The 20,131-nt window shown below is 36.8% G+C and overlaps 1 protein-coding gene and 1 long non-coding RNA gene across 3 annotated transcripts in view; one reads left to right on the top strand and one right to left on the bottom strand.

Moving 5' to 3' along the window:
* nnt (nicotinamide nucleotide transhydrogenase) overlaps positions 1-20,131 on the bottom strand; it is a 117,117-nt gene that overhangs the window by 94,686 nt on the left and 2,300 nt on the right. The window contains exon 1 of one of the 2 annotated variants that reach the window (XM_028802486.2): positions 4,748-4,827. The exons of the other annotated variant lie outside the window; for it this stretch is intronic. The gene's annotated coding sequence lies outside the window, so the exon portion shown is untranslated. Of the gene's footprint in view, positions 1-4,747; positions 4,828-20,131 lie in introns of those variants that run through there. 2 annotated transcript variants of the gene reach the window in all.
* Positions 4,838-13,875, top strand: LOC114652228 (uncharacterized). Its single transcript, XR_007935132.1, has 2 exons — positions 4,838-4,915; positions 13,627-13,875. It is a non-coding gene; the product is annotated as an uncharacterized LOC114652228 (long non-coding RNA).

Raw genomic sequence — 20,131 nt, 5'->3', positions numbered from 1 at the left:
CCAAGCAATTTAGAGCTAAAAGAACACAGGATTGGTTTCAATGTGCTCATTCAGATAGCAATTAAAAAAAGAAATCATCAGTCCAAGTGAGTTTAACTCTTTAAATATTATGGTAACATTATACAATACACTTGAGGCTACATCCTGAACCATTCAGCTTTAATTTCTAAAACTGTTTTAATAGTAATCTTTTACATTACTCTTATACTTGACTAGTTACCTGGAGCCCAAACACGTACTTTCTGTGTTGAGTCTGCACTCTCTCTCTGTAGCTTTGTCTTTTTTTTTCTGCCAGATATTCAATTTTTTTTTCAGACATCTCAAAGAGGAATATGTCAGATTAATCAATAATTCTAAAGAGATTGCAAGCAAGTGTGGATATGTGTGCATAAACAGGGCCTAAATGGACTGGTGGCTCTTTAAAATGGTCAGTTCTTGCCTTTGCACCCCAATGTTGCTAACAAAAGCTCTGCTAAAAACCCCCAACACCCCACCAACCCTGAAATGATTACAGAGGCTTAGAAATTATACTATGTTACTCTTTATATTATACAAATTAGTCAAAGCAACAAAGGAATTTAAAAAAGGTGTATAACACAATAATGAATGACTGCATGCCATCTCAGTAGAAGGCATCATTTCAGCTTCTCTGAAGTGCAGTACTTTTAAAACAGCTGCTGACATTGCTGGACACGCATTGGACAGTTTAAGTCAAATTGCCACAGCTGACAAAGAATCTAATTGTGAACATTAACACTTGCTATTTCAGGGTTTTTGAGTTTCTTGCAATACACATTATATAACTGTGGAAATTAACTGATATTTTTCTTTTCACAAAGACAAAAAAGTAAGCCTATACTGTACATTTGACGGTTTTATGAAGGGTAACAGTTTAGTTTTAATAAATTGCTATTTAATTGGAATAAGACTGGTGATTACAAATATAAAAACAGGAAAGTAGGCACAGGCCATAGCTCATTATGCTTTTGCTTAAAAAATATTTTCTTTAACTTATATACAGTGGCTGAAGCCAAGTTATAACAATAATTCTTTACATTTATATAGCACTTTTCTCACTACTCAAAGCATATACAGTACTTGTTTGACTAGATAGAAATAAACATTTTATACACTGACAAAGTATTACATAATGATCAGAAAAAATCATATCAAATTAAACATTTATTATAACAACTTAAGATATAAAAATGAATGTAAGTAACATTCAACTCTAATATGAAGAAATAATCTAGACGTCATTTAATAAAACATAAAAATTCTTCATGGATGAAACAACCATAAAAAGAGTTTACAAATAATAAGGGGGTGTGAGAAATGTACAATCTGACACACATTTGCAAACAAAACTCCTTGATTCCTTAAAATTGTCACTCACAATTGTCATTTTTTATATCAAGAAAAAAATGCACATGTACAACAAAATAGATTTTAAAGATTAGGCATTATTTGCCTTAATTTTAGCTTCAGTCTACTGGACGCTAAGGATGATAGTTTTCTTAATTAAGACTTGTTTATGACTAACTGAAAATAACATAATGGGTTACAAGCCCTACAAATTCCACAAGAGAAACAATAAAAAAAAAAGTTAAAAAAAAGAATTTAATGATAACAATGCAGGTCTCTAAAGTACACCAATAGCTCTCAGGACACAATTTAATAAGATAACATTCACAAATGTGCTTATTCCAACTCAGGTTCAATGCTGGCCTTGATAGCATCATTTGTCAGTTCATTGGAGGGTAGCCCAAAATCTCATCCCAAAAGACCTGCATTATTTAAGACTGTAACTGCCATGCAAACAAAAAAATTAAAATTCTATATATATATATCTTTCAATTATAAAAGGAAATCCTGCGACAAGACATTCTTTGAGATAATATCAAGTCCTGCGACAAGACTTTATGCAAAGAGACTTTAAAAAGTCCTGCCCTCCACTCAAACATTTACAACCACGCACATGGTACAATCATTACTCATTCGTGTGAATGCTATTGTTAGACACAGTTCATGTGCTCTCAGCTCCTATAAATTTTTACGTTTTCCACATTTAAATTTGTTTATGAAAAGTACTCCATTTCAACCCAAAAAGGTAATTTCAAATATTGTTTTTACTGAAGTGTTACAGTAAAAGTGTAAATTTAAAAAGTATTTGCATGTTAATTTCAAAGCCAAAAAGAATTAAAACATATAATGCAATGAATACATCTAACACATCATGAAACATATATGCAGAGAAGGTTAGAGATTAAGTACTAAAATTCAAAAGTCTCAAAAAACTGAGAGTAAAGATAGCATTAGCACTAACAAATGGAAATTATTACTCTGTGGAATAATGGAACAGTGTAAAGAGACCAAATATATGGACATAGGTGATATGACAGAATTATGTTGTTATTGTTCGGCTTTAAACTTTAAGTTGGAGACTTGTAGATCGTCTAATTAGTGTTGCCATCAGGGAAAAGTAAAGTTTCTTCCCAATGAAGAGGCCTATCTGCGAGAATTAAAAGATTTGTTGTTTGGTGAAAATGAAATCCACATACACGAGCGGCAGAGATGCAAAGTGGCTTTCGTGTAGCACAAGCAGGGGGATTGGCGAGCGAAGCCCCCTAGTATGTGTATATATATATATATATATATATATATATATATATATATAAATAAATGTATATATATCCTGATGCTCTAGCATGTGTGTTGTAAAAGCTACAATATACTATTTACACATATGCTAAGGAAATAGCCACTAAGACAAAATTGATAATACCTCACACGTTAAATGTCCAGCTTCTTAAGGAATGATACTTGTACTAGTAGTACTACTACTAGTAATTGTTACTAAATGATATCAAGTATAGGGCACTTTACTAAGTCAGAAGATGTCAAATTGGTGTAGAGTTTAAACAGAATTAAGCAGCCTACCCAGGTCTAAAAAGATCTAAGAAAAGTGGAAAGCAGATAAAAGCTTTATTTATACAAGTCTAATCAGTTTTACCAAAATTGCTTGTGTGTCCAGCAACACAAAACCATCCCACAGCAAGAGCTACTCATGGAGGTTGGAGTCCACAGGAAAGACAGAACCTACCACCAATCAATGAATTAACACTTAAACACTGAAGAACTACTGGAATACAATTATTTTTTTATTACAACCAAAACTCCTAAAGAACAAAAGTTTCTGATGTTTTTCGAACCAACATTTAAATTTTTTTTAAAAACAAAAAAGACATTACATAAAGCTGGATATTAAGACTCTCGGAAGGAAAACAGTGCCTTGTATTTATCAATAACTTAACAGCATATACAGTATATTCAAAAATGTGTAATGAATAAAATGTGAGAAGAGCCATCAAATCAACTTTTCACATCTAGGTTTGTCCACATCTAAAATGACAAAAATAACTAGTACAAAATCCACCTCAAAAGAGTTCAAACATATTATGATAATCAGTGCTGACACAAATTGACCCTTAAAATAAGATTATGATTCCCGCATCCCAGAAATGGACATCCCCTCTTGTTTTGTGCATTTTACTTCTTTACTGTTATGTTATTTCCAGCTTAAATTCATAATCCTTAAACATGAGCTTTTCCACACACATCAATGTACTAATAATGCTCCTGTAGCAGGTTTATGCCCTTTCTTAACACTGGCAACAAGGCAAATGTCAGCAAAAAAAAAAACTAAAGTGCCACAATGAGTAATATCATTTTATTCATGATGACTTCACAAATATTGCCAGCAGAAATACAAAAAGGAGACACACATTTTCACTAAGTTTTTCTTCATTGCAGCTCTTCTATATCCAGCAACGAACACACACAGGAAATGTCGAACAAAATTTCAATTGCTGCTTGTGGCCCACGCCACAAATCCGTGCTGTTTAAAGTGTTATTTACTCCTACGGGCAGCATCAGTCTCTCATGGTTTCGGACAGCCATTGCCATAGTAACCACCTACAACTAAAGCACACTTGAAAACATTCAAGGTGGCTTTCAACCCCACACGTCAGCAGCCTATTCATTCTCTGCCATGTTAATATCCCGAAAAGTTAATCCAGCCCTCTTCTGCCTGCGATTGGCTGTAAAAAAATGAAACCGCAGCTACAACCACACAGCAAGTCGTTGAATTGGCTCATGAGAACGTCACTCAAAATAGACGCCCGGCGCTTCCTTCATTCATTCATTATAATCCGAAATCGCATTTTTTTTTATTGAACATAAATTTTTTAATATCTCAAAATGCACACTAAATGCATGTTATTTTCTGTAGATCTGTCTTGCCTGAATGTAAAGGACGCATGAAAATGGGTGAAACAAGTAACGGAATTTATAACGATCACACATCCACAAGCCTTCGTCTTTAACACCTTTCTTGTTCGGATTCTGTGCAACAAACTACTACTATAGTATTTGTAGATTATTTATTGCAACTTTTTATTTTCCGAATGCTTTCTTATTCATAAAACTTTTATATAAAACTAAACTATTTTCTATGTAAGATCTAAATTTTCTTAATCTGCAAAAACATACAGCTTTAACCTTTTCAATGTGACTCACTACGAAAGCAAAAAACAAAAGAACTCAGCGGTAAAGCGACACAATTTAGACACGTATTAATTCTTATTAACGATAACTGCAACTCGCGATTTGCTATACATGCATTTGTTTCGCATGTCTTTATTTTTAAAATCTGACTAGTAAGGACAACCTCTTCGTGCACACTGACCTTTAGGAAGCCGGGTAGGAGAGAGAGAGAGAGAGAGAACCGGTGCGTCAGTTTAGTCTCGTGAACTTCGATCCAGGAACAAGTTCTCAAGTCACGTGGTCGGCGGGCGGCCTCAAGTTACCCCCTTTAATCTATTCTTGTACAATCATTTCGGAGTACGTGGTGCAGGTCGGTAGTAACAAATTAATCAGTAGGCCAGCAAGTCATGTCATTCACTGATCATGATTATTGTGTAGGCAACAACAATTCATTTAGCCACTTTGCATTTCGCGATACGTTTTTAGGTGCATTTGCTTTTAAGTACTGTGTCTCATATTGCACAAAATGCAGCAGCAGCAGATGAACATCAACCGTGACAAATCACAATACGCATTTTTGGGCCACCCACTAAATGTTTCAGTAACGCATTCACCTTTCCTCGGGTGCAACGTTTAAAAATCTGTTATTCATGTTTGCTTCATATGGTAAATTATTTTTATTCGGAGAACTCAAAACTACAGTCGTGAAAAAAGTAAGTACTGTACATCTTTTTTCAACATATTGGAACAGGAAAACATTAGATCTTCATGCAAACAGTGCCTACAGATAAAGGAAAGTTGACATGGTGCATTCATTCTCATAATCTAAATTAACAAAAATGCAGATTTATTATGTGGAAAAAATATAGTTATCACTAATTCATATATATACTGTAAACTCAGAATCCGGTGTTCCAGATTAGGTACCAATGATTGGAACCTCCATAGGGAGTATGCAGGTGGACCCTGTGTTATTTAAGCAGCAAATATCGAGTGTTCTCTTTGCTTGTGTCATGTGTTGTGTCATCATGCCAAGATAAAAGGAGTGCACGAAGGCCCTCAGAAAGAAAGTTGTGGGTGCTTGCGAGTCTGGCAAGGGATTTAAAAAGATCACCAAATTATTTGAAATTGATTATTCCACTCTAAGGAAATTCATCTACAAGTAGCATAGATTTCAAATGACTGCTGATTTGTCCAGGACTGGCCCGGCATATGCAGTCCAAAAACTGACCATTTAACACTAAAAAAAGTCTTCAAGATCCCCAAAAATTCAGGTAACTCTTGCAACAGTTTATGTCAAAAGTACATGCATGTACAATCAGAAGGAGATTCCACAGTTTTGATCTGGATGCAAGGTGTGCCAGGAAAAGGCCTTTGCTGTCCATAAAGAATATTAGAGCAAGACTACAGTTCTCCATTGAGCTTATAGGAAAAGATCAGGCCTTCTGGGACAATGTACACTGGACAGATGAATCAAAGATAGAGTTGTTTGGCCACAGTAACAGTAGACTTGTTTGGTGTAAACTGAAGACAGCATTTTAGGAGAATAACCTCATACCATATGTGAAGCATGCTGGAGGGAATGTTATGGTTTGAGGTTGTTTTGCTGCCAGAGCAGCTTGCAGTTATCGAGTCTACTAATAATTCTGCATCTTGTCAAAGTGTGCTTAAGGAGAATGTGAGGCAATCTGTCTGAAAGTTGAACATATAAAAGACCTTTCAACGGATAATGACTTGAGGCACACTAGCGAATACATCAAGCAGTGGCTCAAAAAGAAGAAATGGAGTGGCCTAGTTAGAGCCCTAATTTGAATCCCATTTTGAGGGGGAGTTGAAACAGGCAGTATATAAAAAGATATCGCATAAATGTCTTGTGACTGAAGGAAGGAGTGGTCAAAAATGCTTTTTGTATGCTAAATTTTTAAAAAGCAAGTAACATTCCATACAAGCAAGTCAAATTTTACAAAACTAAGTTCACATCAAATCAACCCCCACCTGTAAGAAAGAGAACTAGGCCAAAAGAGTAAAACTTTATTTGTAGGAAAATAAGTAAAAAAATAAATAAATAAATAAAAATAATTAAAATAAATAAGGGAAGAGAATCCACTTCCTCAATTTAAATGCTTATTCTAAAATGTTATTGTTTAGATCCTGCCAGGTTTTAAAAAAGTTTTGCACAGATCCTCTAAGTGAGAATTTGATTTTTTCCAATTTCAAATAATATATAACATCAGTTACCCACTGACTTAAAAGAGGTGGGTTAGGATTCTTCCGGTTGAGCAAGATAAGTCTACATGCCAATAGTGAAGTAAAGGCAATTACAGTTTGTGTGTCCTTCTCCAGTTTAAGCCCATCTGGGAGTACACCAAACACAGCTGTTAATAAGTCAGGAGGGATTGTGACACCAAGGCTGTCTGATAGGCACTTAAAGATTCTGGTCCAGAATGATGTTAATTTGGTGTACGCTCAAAATATATGACCCAATGAGGCTGGAACTTGATTACAACGTTTGCAGGTTGGATCTTACCCTGGAAACATTTTGGACAATTTTAAATGAGACAGATGTGCTTGACAGATGATTTTAAGTTGAATAATTGTATGCTTTGCTCATATGGAGCTAGAGTGAGTTCTGTGCATCGCTGCCTTCCACTCCTTTTCTGAAATTTTGAGTGAGAGATCCTTTTCCCACTGTACTCTGGGATCTTTGAAAGGGAGGGATTTTATTGGGCAGGTTTTGTTTAGCAAAGTTTCTAATTTGGAGGTAGTGAAAGAAATGTGTTGCTGGAAAGTACATTAGGAGTGTAATTGTTTATAGGATGCAAAAATGTTGTTTATGTACAAATCTCTAAGTGATTTAATCCTGAATGTTTTCCAAACATTAAAAACTGTGTATGTTTGAGATGGTGGAATATGGTGGTTATCGTGCAGAGGTGCCACAGATAAAAGCTTCTCTATCTTTAAGTATTTCCTACATTGGTTCTATATTCTGAGTGAATGAAGCACAATTGGGTTGTTAGTATATTGGCAATAACTTGTATTTACTGGGGTACGAAGCAAGGAATATAAAGAAGTGCTGCAGGATTTTATTTCTATTGTGGACCAAGTCTGTGTATGTTCATCTATTTGTGTCAATTTCCAGGTTGTTATATCTTGTATATTTGTCGCCCAGTAATAAAACTGAAAGTTAAGTAGAGCCATGCCACCGTCTGCCTTAGGTCTTTGTAGGGTCGCCCTTTGATGAGTGGGTGTTGTGAATTCCAAGTAAATGAGGTTATGATTGAATCTAACTTCTTAAAAAAAAGATTTATTGATGTATATTGGAATGATATGAAATAGATAAAGAAGCTTAGGAAGAATATTCATCCTGACAGTGTGAATTGTTCCAGCTAAAGTGAGATGAAGGGTTGACCATCTATGCAAGTCTTGCTTAAGTTTTTCCTTGCAGACAGCAAAATTTTGTTGATAAAGAGCTTTATGTTTACTTGTGATGTTTATTACTAGGTATTTAAACTGATCTGCAGTGATAAAAGGAAAGGTGTCCAATCTAATATTGTGTGCTTGATAGTTCACCGGAAAGAGAACGCTTTTATTCAAATTAATTTTGAGACCAGAAATCTTTTGACATTTTGTTAGTGCTGGCACAGTATTTTGTGGCTCTGTACCATATATAGTATATAGTATATATATATATATATATAGTATATATATGTATCTTTATATATAATACGCTACCGTGGCTGTTCGTTTGTCTATCCAGGATATTAAATCACCTGTTGCTCGAAAACCGTTTGACGTAGTGACCTGAAATTTGGTATATATATACTACGTGATGTCTACTGTCCGCTTTCAGGGTGATGATTGACCTCCAAAGTTATTACTCTTTTTATTTTTATTTTACTTTATTGTTGATTCAGCTCTGAGCAGCGGCCAATAGGGCAGCCGTGAGGCGCATGCGTATGGGTGCCGTTCTCATCCCTACCATCTTCACCGTCACTTTCCCTACCTCTTCATATCTTAAATCATTCTTGAGGCAGATTGAAGACTTAAGTGTCACCTTAAGTGAAAAACTAAAGAAAACGTACTAAGTAATTGCAACACAAACACTGAATCAGTTTTAATGTGAAAAGATGCCAACGAAAGAAGAGAAGAAGCGGGCTGCTAGGGTGGAGAAAACAAGAGCTGCTCAGGAAGCAGCAAGCGCATCAACCTCTGAGCAAACGTATGCTAAAAGTACAGAGAAAGAGTATGAAAACTATGAATGCTCAAGTCAAGTGTATTCACTGCACGTTATCATGCAGTGCGCCATTACTAGTATATATATATATATATATATATATATATATATATATATATATATATATATATAATATTTCCTGGCTGCAAAAATGCTTATTACGAACAGACATGTTCACATAACTGAGTCCAAAACAGAACTGATATACTGAAGGCAAAATGGCGGTTTTATAGGCCAGTAAGGGAAGTGATGTCATCAGGTCCGGAACCGGAAGTGACATCGCTGGCTGCCCCAGAAACAGGCAGGATTTCCCAAGAATGGTCTACAAGGGATTGAGAGAGAGAATTAGTACACTTCACCACCCCCTGGTCCGGCGTGGAATTACATTCATTCAAGCCCTTTAGTTGTCTCCTAAACACGCATGTGTGACAATATATATATATGTATAGTACCATATCATCTGCATATAGTGAAGTTTTCTGTTTAAGTCCTTCTCTGATAATCCCCTTTATCTCATAAGCATTTCGGAAGTGAACTGCCAGTGGCTGAATGGCGATTGCAAAAAGCAGTGGTGACAAGGGGATCCTTGTCTAGTACCACGTTCCAGTTTGAAGTAGTCTGAATTAATGTTGTTAATACAAACTGAAGCTTCTGGACTGGTTTACAGTAGTTTGATCCATGCACATATGTTCGGGTCAAACCCAAATTTGTCCAATGTAGTAAAGAGGTAGTTCCATTCAACCATATGAAATGCTTTTGCTGCATCCAACAGTAATAAAATCTCCAGGTTGTTAGACTTTGTGAGTGAATATATTACATTAAACAGGCATCGAAGATTGGAAGCTAAGTGTCTGCCTTTAATAAATCCAGTTTGGTCTTGTGATATTACTGAAGGAAGCACTTTCTTAATCCTTCTAGCTAGGCCTTTGGAGAGTATCGTAATATCATTATTCAGAAGTAAGATTGATCTGTATATTGCACATTGTAATAAGTCCTTATTTTGCTTAGGAAAGATGGTAATTAATGCTTGGCGAAAAGTTTGAGGTAGAATTTTATTGTCTCTAGCTTATGTAAATGTTGCTAATAAAAGGGGAGCTAGCTTAATTGCTATATTTTATAAAATTCGGCAGGGTAGCCATCAGGGCCTGCTGCTTTCCCACTCTGAAGTGAGTTTATAGTATCTAATAATTCTGAAAGTTCCAGAGGTTTATCCAATTTCAAGATACTGAGGGTATCTTGTTGTGGTATCTGTAATGCATCCAGAAACACATTAGGTTCTGTCTTGTCTTCTTTAAACTGAGTAGAATATAAGGACTTATAGTATTCTCTAAATATATGCATTATATTTTTATGGTCAATGATTTTGTCTCCGTCTGTGTTGGTAATTGCTGGGATTGCATCACGAACTTCTACTAAGTCAATGTCAAGAAACCTTTGCAGTTATGCAAAACATCTACAAGAAATAATTTCAGCTGAAGGGGACAATACCAGCTTCTGAGGCCAAGAGTGGACTTACTTTTTGCCCAGTACAACATTACATCTATTGCTAGTTTTGTTGAATAAATGATTGAAACTGCAAATTTTCCTTGTGTTTATATTCAAGTGCTGTCCGGTGTGGTGCTGAGGTGTCACCTGTTTCATGGCTGCACTTGGATCTCAATCCAGGTGGTTAGCCGTGTGGTAGGTGTGGCAACGGGCTGCAATCAGCACATTCTCCCAATTGTATGTCACCTTTATCTGTAAGCTCTGTTTTATTTTTTGATTTGATAAACTTTATTAATCCCTGAGGAGAAATTGTCCTTTGCATGACATTTTGATGTCAGAACACAGGTTCAGCCAATATGCAGCAACCCTGGAGCAATTTTCAGGTTAAGGGCCTCGCGCAAGGGCTCAACACAGTACGATCCCTTCTTGCACTTACAGGATTTGAACTCTCAACCTTCCAGATACCAGCGCAGCGTCACCACTCTGCTCATGAAGATCTATCGTTTGCCTTTTCAAATATATTGAGAAAGTCAACAATTTCCATGGGGTGTACTTACTTTTTCACATGACTTTACAAAAAAATTTAAAAGCTGTAGTTTTTTAATATACAGATAATAAGTTTTGATTGCAGCTTTTCTCTCTAAACAAAAATGTGATCTTTCAGGTTCTAGTGATTAAACCGGAATGGAAAATGACAATGTTCAATGGCATGCATAAAAGGTTGTCTGAAAGATCTGGTTTAGAGCAGCTTTAAATGAAAAGTCTGAGCAACTAACTTTGAAACATGATCCAGACATCATTACTTTTCTTGAAAAGCACGCATGATTGCTGCTGATTTACAGTGTTGTAGCAGTAAAATTCAAGTAATGGCATCAGTAAAGGTCAAAAACATATAGACAAGGTCAGCTTTAAGTCTTGGAACTTCAAGGGTTAGTGTTTATCTTTTAAGACTTTTTCTCTTTTAAAATCTGTTTGTACCTAACATTTGTCAATGCAAGAAAAACACAATTCAACCCATTTGAAAATATATCTGCCAGGCATGGGGGCAGCATGACTGTACAGTGGTTAGCTCTACTGCATCCTCACACGTCTATACTGTAGAGTTCTTGGTTCAAATCCTAGCCTGGACACAGTGTTGAGTTTGTATAACTTTCCTGTTTTTCTTCAGTGTCTGAAAGATGTGTGTATTAAGTTAGTTGAAGAATCAATATTGTCTTGATTTTGGTGTGTGCATGAGTATGCTGGGATAGGTTCTGGCCCTACACAGTCCTGAACTGGATTAAATTGGAGGAATAGCAGATACTGTTGGAAAAATCCAAAAAGACTTGGACAAGCTTCAGAACTGGGAGAACACTCAGAAAATACAGTTTAATGTAGAAAAGCGCAAAGTGCTACACGTGGGCAAAAAAAACATCAATTATAAATACAAGATGGGAAATATCGTCCTACAGGAGACAACCTCTGTAAAGGATATGGGGGTTTCTGTTGACACGTCATTTTCATCATCTAAGCAATGGGCAGTAGCTATTAAAAAGGCAAATAAAATGTTAGGTTATATCATTAAAACTGTTAAATATAAATTGAGGAATGTTAGTATATACTCTATAATTCACTAGTCAGACTGCATCTGGAGTATCACAATTCTGATCACCACACTACAAAAAAGACACAGCAGGAGAGCAACCAGTTGCATCATGGGATATAAGGAGAAGTTATACTCTGACAAGCTCAGATAATTAAACCTGTTTTGTCCCAAGCAGAGGAGACTGCATGCGGACCTAATCTAGGTGTTTAAAATTCTCAAAGGCATTGATCAAAAAAGATCCTGTAGAATTCTGTCATCTTAAGTGTGAATCACATACTCGAGGACACCAGTGGAAATTATGGCGAAAGTGCATTTAGGACTTAAGCCAGAAAGCACATCTTTATGTAAAGAGTTATGGGAATCTGGAAAAAATTACTGAGATATGTAATTGAAGCAGACACCTTAACAACCATTAAGAAGTATCTGGGTGAGATATTGGGAAAGCTTAGTTATTAGCTTAACAATCAAGCTTGATGGACTGAAAGGTCTCCTGTCATTTGTCAAATTTCTTATGTTTTTAGATTTGTTACTGGATGGATGCTAGCCATGAGGTAAAACAGAAGTAAAAATGATGTTACAAATATAATGTCTAAGGACAAGCTTATTCATCACATTAAAATATATTATTTCAGAGTTGATTTTATAAATTGTTAGTTACTCATTCTGACATAAGACATACAAATTATTTTAATTTCCATCTCAGGAGCAATCCATATACTGTATATACTGTCAGTGAGAAAAGAATGGATTCTTCAGGTCTTTTCCCAATGTGTGTAATGCTCTGTCCTCTGTAGGTGGCGTCACTGAGCCCCAAAACCCCAGACACAACTACACACAGACAGTCTGAGTTCAAGTGAAGGTATTGGTATAAAACAAAGTACCTCTCCATAGGGCTTGTTTATCTAATCACCACAATCCAATCCTTCTTTCCATCTCTGTTTCCTTCCTTTCTTTTGCAATCCCTCTTTTACTACTCAAGGCGAGTATTGTCTTCTTCTGGGTCTTAATCAGTTGCCTCCTGAAAGCAGTTTTGGGTCAGGCAGGACCACAGCGGTTCTTGTATCATCACTATCCAACATCTCCCAATGGCTAACCCCACATAACCTGCAGGGCAAGTCCAAGGGACCACAACTCCCACGCTCCCCTGCAGGCCACCATAATAGGGCTTGCCAGACAGGCTGCTGCCACTATGATGCCCTTCCCGGTTCTCAAGTTCATCCCAGGTGTCGCTCAGCAACTGTTAAGATACCAGCCCTGCTGTAGTCACTGTAACATCCTTCCATATCTGGGTCCTGGCACTGAAAGGAGATATTGTCATTCCCTCCCCGACCTTCCATTATCAAGGCCTCCTGACCAGGTAAGGGAGAGGGTCTCAAGCCGGCTGGGACGCTGGTTTATCCTTCACACAAGAACCCATAAACTTTCACATTTGGTATGTTTCTTTATTAATCACATATCATAACACTTAATTCATTTGAGGGAAGTCAGGTTTTGTTCTTTTCCTGCACATCTTTTGATTCTCATCAAAACTTAACTTTGCACTGGTTATTACATGAGCTGCTTCTGTCCTCATTTTCTATCTGGCTTTAAACAACCCATTAACATCTTTAACCTCCTTACACCAACAAAAATCCTTGGTGCTGGCTTTTAAATAAAGGAATGAAAATAGTGTCACACACATGCGATTAGGAGGCATTCAAAGAGCCTAAAGGTGAGTGAACTATCACGAGATATGAGTTGGTCATGTGGTACTTACCTGGATCTCTTCTTTCCACAGAAAACCAGAAGAAAAGTAATTACCTTCACTTCCGGACATAAAAATGGCAGCAACAACATCACGTCCGGCCATCCTCAATGACATCACTTCCGGCGCTTACAGATCACATCACTTCCGTCTCACCTCAATGACGTTACTTCCGGTCCCTGTTCTTAACGTCACTTCCTGCCAACCATTTCCTGTTCCCATAATCCTTTTTGTATAAATCCACCATTTTCTCAAAGTAAAACTGCCAAATGTTCTTGTAAATTCAAAGACTATGATCTCTTTATTTCTTATATTGTCTTAGGGCAATATACGGGGACGGTCCCCAAAACTTTTTCTTGACTTTTGAGTTGTTTTTTCGGGTTAAAAGCCCACAATAGATATGAAGATCATGTTATAAGGCCTTCCTATCTTATGTCAGCATGACAGTATAATGTATAACATAACATTAAATTCTGAAACCCATTTATTCCAATCCTCTTTGAAACAGCACTATGATATATGCGTTCTCATCTATGGATACAGCTGTACACCTCTCATAAATGGCCCTATGAGCTGGAAAATTTAAGTAAGCCTTTATCTCCATGGTTGTTAAAAGCTGTTTGGCATAATGTACTGAAGGGTGGCATGGAAGCACAGTTTTTAGTGTTGCTACTGCTTCACAGATAAAGGCATCCCAGGTTTTCATGTTGCACCTGGTTGTTATCTGTATAGAGCTTGCATCTTTTCTTTATGTCTGATTGGGGTTTCACCTGGGTACTCTGATTTTAATTCTACAGCATCAAAGGTAGGCAAGTGTATGAGATGCTTTTAAAAAGAGGCAAATTGGACTAAAGTGAGTGTGGGTGTCTGTGAGAGTGGGCCCCACAGTGAACTGCTGGCCTGTCAGGATAGGCTCCACCCCCCACAACCCTGAATTGGATTAATTGGGTTTGAGAATTAATAAGCAGAGGTCCGGATGAAATTCTCAGAGTAAAGCTTGAATTACGCATTTTTTTCAAGTCACTGTGAAGAGACATCATCATTATCCTACAGGACATTGTGTATTCATTCTTGTCCTCCTGATGGCCTCCTAGGAATAAGTTATCATAGATCTCCTGTGCCACTTCACAAAAATGATAGTCTCTTACTGTAAGTAGAGTTATATAATGCCTCAGGTAATAACCAAATTGATGTCACCAAGGATGATCAGGAAAGACAACCTGAACTGAATGGTCAACAGCAAGGTGTGATATGACTTTCCCTTTAATTTGGAGTTTACTGATATGCCTAACATCACCACCAAAGCAGAGCCAATGGACTGGATGCCAAGAGATAACAGTATAAAGTTTTTCCTAAAAATTCAAAAATAACAGCTACCATGCCAAAATGAGACTCAAAATATTTTTTATTGTTTAATGGAACAATTGATCACATTAGTCAAAAAGCAATTCCTCTACCAGGGCAGAATTCAACAGGCAAAGGGTGGGGTAACAAATTTGTAAAATTTGTAGCCTATGGACTAGAAACCATCACATATTTTATTTTTCCCAGGGCGAAAATCTCTTGAATATTCTTTCTTATGTGAAAATAGCGCTATACCAGCGCCTAACCCGACACAGACAGACACGGGAGGAACACTTATAAAACAAATAAATGCTTTATTTTTCTTTTCTTCTGCCTGTGGCTAACACCTTCCCCGTTCCCACAGGCACAACACAGTCCCACAAACATGGCACAAACACAATACTTTTCTTTTTATCTCCTCCACTCTGGCAAGCTTTGTCTCCCTCCCCCCAGAGAGGTGGCTGCTTTCTCCTTTTATAGCCCACCCTGAAGTGCTCCAGGTGTTTGATGACCCATTTCCAGCTGTATTTCTGGGTGCGGCGGAAGAATTGCCCACATGGGCTCAGGAACCACTGCAGCACCCCCTGGTGGTGGCCACGGACCCTGTTGTGATGTGAGATTTTACATATAATTTGATGAATATTTTGTATGTCTTTATTTGATTTTTAGGCAAAGCAATGTAATTTAGTGTTACTTTGGTGAGAGGCATTTGTATTTGCTCCCCATTTTACGACTGAGCCTCTTACATTTTTACGACAGGATTTGGGGGAAGATGTGCCTTAAACCGGTTTGGTTAGTGTTTCTTTGCTTAATTCATTTCTACCACCGCAAGAAAGACTTAAAGACATATGGTCTTGGGGGTGGCAGGTTTTAAGATGTTGTATTCCCCCACTGGTCTGAGGTATGGCTGTTTGGAATTGGCTTGTCTCAGAGGCCTTTAAGTACTACGACGCCCTATTGGCTGTAGGGGTTGGACAGAAAATCTATATATTTACTTGTTTAACCTCACACTCTCTAACTAACCAACATCTGAAAGAAGCATCTCTCTTGCTAACCTGATGATGAAGACAACACAATGAAGGGCACAGCTCAGCAGCCATTTTGAACAGACATGTGGCTGAAAGCTGAACACCAATGATGCCTTAACTAGAGACATTTAAGTAACTAGAAGTCTGTGTGACGCCTGAACTACATATCACCATTTAATCAGGTTGTATGGTTGCCAATATTCAAATATACTTTGCATTTTGTTATTATTTATGAATATTATCAATAATACATTGTTTAAATAGTAACTTAACTTCTCCTTGTCTTTTTACTACATCTAATTGCCTGAGGTTATAGATATAGAAGGGAAGGTGGGGATAAGTTATATACAATAATACCTTATAAACAGTGGTAAGTCTGTGAGATTAGGCATTCTAAGGCTACATATTAATAATACAATAGGGGAAAGTACAGCAATATATATTACTCTACCGAGACAAAACAGACCCCAACAGGCTTGAGTTCCAAATTCCCACGCCCATGGCCCCAATGCAACCCAGGGGGACTGCCATCTAGCATTCTGGGAGAGGTACTGTCCTGACCAGGCTTGCTCCCCCAGTGCATACAATGAAGAGGCATCACGGCCGAACAAGAACCCCGGCCATCTGTGACACTTGCAAAAAAGAAAGTTTCTCAGATATATATTATCATTGTAAAGAGTACAGTGAAACTGTTGTTTGTTACTCATCATTTTTTTGTTGTCTTCATTTACTTCCTCATTTAAAAACATGCTTTAAATCTCTGTCAAATTTACATTTTTGTTCCAGCTTTAACATTATCCCATACAGTAGATGTGTGCAGTTTGATTGGTTTCTCCACGGAGCAGAGCTCTCAAGGTGTGCAGCTAGAGCCTATTGAATCTAACACTCATTTATCACTCGTTTATCATCTCTCTGCTGGTCATGAGCAGCCAAGTGACAATCTTATGTGGACAGCAGGTGGCGCTCTGGGTCCCCAAACACCTGACACAAAGACTTGGCCACAAGTATTAAATGAATAAGAGGATTTTATTTCAGGGGATTCTTTCTCTGAAGTGTTTCCCACAGCACAGTCACAGTACAAAGCAGCACCAATAAAGTACAATACCGCAACTCTATATTTATGGACCTAACTGTATCTACCAATAATTTACCCCCAACGCATGAATGTGAATCAACATATTAAAGAGGCTCTAGAAGCAATTATCTCACCCAAGTGTATAATATGCTATTCTTCAGTTTTGTTTCACTATCAGTTTTTTGATATGACCAAGTTTAATTTCAAAGGTGGAAAGCACATAAATATGCATGCATCCCAGCATACTCCTTATGTAAATTAAACAAAAGGAGGATATATAAAAATTGTTGGCTAGAAAAAGACCAGTATGTTTTTCTGGCAAAAAAGGGAACTAGGAAGCAGGTTAAGACATTGTCAGAAGAAAAGCAAAAGAAAAAAATGTAACTGGAACCATATTGATTGTGCACAAACTAAAATCAAAAGGTGAGATTAAATTTGCCAAAAACAAAAGTCATAAATATAAATAATAAAAAAAACAAAACAAAGCTCAATAATACTTTGAAAGACTGTGTTTAAAGACTCTTCCTTAAAAAGCAAATGGGTCAAATTAACCTGAGATGACAGCTGAGTGGTTAGCACAGCCAGGCAAAAGTGAACGGTATGTCAGTGGAAGAGGTCAAGGGTCATGCACAGCATATTTGTTTCTAAATTAATACTTTAGTTTGCTATGTAGGGTGAAACAGTGGTTAGAGTTACAGCCTCACAACTCCAAGAGGCAGAGTTTGAATCCTGGACTTGTCTCTGTTTGTATATTCCCTTATCATGTATATGTTTTTTTTCAGGTACTCTTATTTCACTCCCACATAGCAAAGATATACAATATTGGTGAACCTGAATTGTCCAGGTATGAGTGAGTGTGGGAGTGGGCATAGATTGCCTTGTGAGAGATAGGTTTTAGCATTCGGGGTGGATATCTCAGAAACCGCTCATTTTAAATTTTTGTGTCTTTGCTTAGATGTAGTCATCCAGGAACTCTAGATAGATAGATACACAATGAATAAAACACAGAATTTTCTGCTAAAAATTTTCAGACATGAAAATCAATTTTTGATTTTCCACACACAAAGACACCATACTAAAATCAATGTACCTTAACATTTTGAACATTGTCCAATCAGAATCTTAAATTAACACAATACAGAGTTTTTGAACCCATCACCAAACTTCCATTTACATGGAAGTAAAAAATATAATAAATAAGGTTCAATAAAGGATTGGAACGATGTGTTAATATGATAGCACCTTCAATTTGAAGTTTTTTACAAGAATTATGTGATAGCATAAAAAAGATTGAAAATTAAAATATAGTTTGGATCAACATAATCATCAAGCTGTGTTTCATTTAAATGGTACAGACAGCAACATTTTAGACAGTGTTTTGCTTAAAACACTTTCCAGTGCATACTGTAACTATTTTAGTACCAAAAACATACACAATCTTTTCTTAATGTATTGTTTTTTAAATAAATAAAATTAAAATTGCAACTGTTATTTTTTTTATTGGGGCAGCACGGTGGCGCTGCTGCCTCGCAGTAAGGAGACCTGGGTTCGCTTCCCGGGTCCTCCCTGCATGGAGTTTGCATGTTCTCCCCATGTCTGCATGGGTTTCCTCCCACAGTCCAAAGACATGCAGGTTAGGTGTATTGGTGATCCTAAATTGTCCCTAGTGGGTGTGTGTGTGTGTGTCCTGCGGTGGGCTGGCGCCCTGCCCGGGATTTGTTCCTGCCTTGCGCCCTGTGCTGGCTGGGATTAGCTCCAGCAGACCCCATCACCCTGTGTTAGGATACAGCAGGTTGGATAATGACTGACTGACTGACTTTTTTATTTTTTAAACAGTATAGGCATTGTCATTTATTGTTTCATACTGCATGTGTGTAAACATTTTCATTACAATCTCAAAGCCGTGTTAAAAAATGTCTAATGTCCGACAAACATTTCAGAGATGCGCTTTTCAAACGGTGCCATTTCATAAAAGGAAAAGTAGTACGAAGTAGATATTGATATACAAAAATCAAAGAACTGATTTTTGCTGAAGGAAAATGATAAGAAAGTCATTATCCAACCTACAATATCCTAACACAGGGTCATGAGGGTCTGCTGGAGCCAATCCCAGCCAGCACTGGGCGCAAGGTAGGAACAAATCCCCGGGCAGGGCGCCAGCCCACCTCAGAGAGGAAGTCATGATATATTTAATAAGGTACAGATTAAGTTATGGTTTTTACATTGTCTCTCTCTTGAATTTTTTGTTACTCACAAAATTAAGTTACACCACTCAACTCACTTCATAATTGTTTTGCAGCTTTCCTCTGGACTACATAAACTATATACTTTTGGTTCATACAACATATCCGAAAATGAACACTTATTCTTGTCTACATTTTTGTACCTCCAACAGCCTTGACATTTTAAATTTGCTTTTTATGTGACTCTTGCATGATTTAAAAACCCACCTGCTAAGCGGTGTAACCAAAACTCTCAAATACAACATAACCTTGATACCTTGATCTATAAAGCGAGGCTTTGAGATTTTTTTTTTACTTTCTCCATACATAGTATAGTACAAACTATTGTATTGGGGTTGAAATTTGAATTATAAGTTTTAAGCATCCCTGAACAAGATTTGATCTCTGACACGATTTCTTACTCAATAGCTATTGTATGCATAACGTCTGAACTGAATAACTGATTGCAAGCACATTTGGCATTCCTGTTACAATTCTGGATGCCTGTAATCCTTTTTTTTAACAAAATTGTTTGCAGAACCAGACCTTCCATTTTAAATTTTAATTTATTTATTTACGAGAAGAAACCTTAAAAAATATTTTTATTGTTGTGAAAAAAAATGTCAGCAGTTTTTGTTTGAAATATTTTTGATGTTTCCTGCCATTTACAGCCTCCTGTCATTTCACATTTACTATACAGGAACATACTGCATCCTCATTTTTGTGCAAATGCTGTGAATAAAAACATCTATAATATCTTGGTATCTACTGTATTTTGTATAATCAACATGTTTTGGGGAATGGAAGAAATCATTAATTCACTTATATGACTATTACACTTAGTAGATATGTTTATCATTTGTTACTGT

The sequence above is a fragment of the Erpetoichthys calabaricus genome, chromosome 5 (assembly GCF_900747795.2).
Source record: "Erpetoichthys calabaricus chromosome 5, fErpCal1.3, whole genome shotgun sequence".
Classification (NCBI taxonomy): Eukaryota; Metazoa; Chordata; class Cladistia; order Polypteriformes; family Polypteridae; genus Erpetoichthys; species Erpetoichthys calabaricus.
This window is presented reverse-complemented; position numbering and strand designations above follow the sequence as displayed.